The sequence below is a fragment of the Hordeum vulgare genome, chromosome 6H (genome assembly GCF_904849725.1).
Source record: "Hordeum vulgare subsp. vulgare chromosome 6H, MorexV3_pseudomolecules_assembly, whole genome shotgun sequence".
NCBI classification, from domain to species: Eukaryota; Viridiplantae; Streptophyta; class Magnoliopsida; order Poales; family Poaceae; genus Hordeum; species Hordeum vulgare.
The window spans coordinates 317406445-317408601 of record NC_058523.1 but is presented as its reverse complement, the minus strand read 5'-3'; positions in this window follow the sequence as shown (position 1 = coordinate 317408601).

The following is a 2157-nucleotide window of genomic DNA, read 5'->3' as shown; positions in this document are numbered from 1 at the left end:
TCCTCTCCTATACTGTGAGTTCTAATCTCTCTTCTCTTTCGGGTTAAAGATTTTACTAACTCTAACATTAGGTTCTCGTAAACACGTCGACCCGAAGAGCTGGACTATCTACTGTTGTTCTTCTGATAATATGTTACACACATTGTCATTGACATCTTTGAATCTTCCTTTTCAGATGCGTCCTGCAAGGCTTATCGTATGCCTGACTATGGTTGTCGATGCAACTGGGTTCCCGGCCATTCTGGTCGACCTCTTGACCAGGCTGGGATATCGCTGGTACCCCGAGTACACTGTGTACGAGGACTTCCGTGAGTTCAACTAGTACCAGTATCAGGCTGAGGTTCGCATCATTGATCGGACGGACATCTCCACCCACGAGCTCCACACCTTCTGCGGTGTTGGCTTGACGGTCGATATGGCCATCCATGATGCGGCCTATATCGCTATCACCCGCCTCCATGGAGCGTACCCTTGCCTGGAGGAGACTGCATTCAGATACATTCCGTATGTTCCTGCTGGGGATGAGACTGGATCTGATCTCACTGCCTACGTTGCTTGCGTTCGGTACCACAATGACCGGTCCTACATTGTTGTCTGTACCCCCTACATGAGGCGTCGCTACAACCCACAGGTTTTGGTGCAGTGCATGGAGGCACTGGATCGTGCCTTCCGAGCTTAGACTGTGGAGTTGTACGCCACGCGTACCGTCTTTATGATGCGTTGACACAACTGCAGCCAGCAGTCGACGCGGGGATCCACCCTCCATTCATCCTTCACCCATGCAGGACAGAGCTACCACCAGGACTTGAGTGGCCTGTTGTTGGAGGTCGTACCCCTGCACTTGGACCTCTTTTCACCGATTCGATGTGGTATGAGCACATGAGTCGCCACGGGATGCAGAATCCCGCCCCTAGGTTCTCCTATCATGGTCATCGTCAGCTACCTGGATTTAGCCATTTTCTCCGACGTTGATGTAGCATTATCGCTATGTCTCATTGTTGTATCCGTCCATCGCGTGCCCGTGTGCCGCCTAGTGAGTCCAGGTTATCGCCAATTTTTGAATTTGTAATCAATGGTCTGTAATCAAACTTATGTATGGGTATGTATGTCGAACTTGACTACTATGAAGTATCTATCGCATTTCCTTTCGTCATGGTTGATTGCTTCCTGAATGACTACTATGCCGTTGCAATTACTTTATGCTAAACTACCCCTGTTAAATTTTAGCAGGATGGTTAGACCAGCTGGCCGCCCTCGTGGCCCCACAAACGATCCACCAGTCCCACCTCCTGAATATATGGCTGGGATGATCCAACAGTTTGAACAGAACCGCCAGTTTATGAAAGGGCTCATGGACCAGTTTCGAAGGCCGAACATGAATTAGCAGCAAGGCGTGACCCTGCAAGACTTCTGCCGCTTCAACCCTGTGATCTAACGCAGCTCAACTCAACCTCTTGATGCTCATGACTGGCTGCATGACATTGCTTATGAGCTGGAGTCTGCGAATGTGGCCCTGGCGAGCTATGTCAACTTTGCAGCTTACTTTCTGAATGTTCCCGCTGCTCAATGGTGGGACAGCCACAGGCGCTCTCAGCCAACTGGAACTATAGTCACTTGGACGGAGTTCAAGGCTGCCTTCCGTGCTCGCTACATTCCTCACGAAATCATGGACCGGAAGAAGCGTGAGTTCCCCAACCTTGTCCACGGAAACAAAATTGTGGATGCTTATCAGCGGGACTTTCTGGACTTATCCCGCTATGCTGAAGAAGACATTTCAACTGATGCATGCACACATGAGAAGTTCCGTGATGGCCTCCACCCTCACATCAAGCTGGCGCTCCTTGTTCAGGACTATGCTGATTTTGCCACCTTGGTGAACCAGGCCATTCAGGTTGAGACTGGTATGCAGGAATACAAGGATATCAACAAGCGCAACCATGACATGGGCTCATCTTCGGGCTCATCTGCACAGAAGTGGAAGATCTGGATTCCCCACAACATGTACCATGCATCTGCTCCTGCTCCAAGGCCGTCCTATGCTGCACCTCGTCTGCCTCCTCCACCACCTAGGCAGTCGAGGCTTCCAGGTCCACCGCCTCGAGTTCCTCCTTCCCGTCCTGAGGACGGGCTATGCTTCAAGTGTGGCCGTCCAAGTCA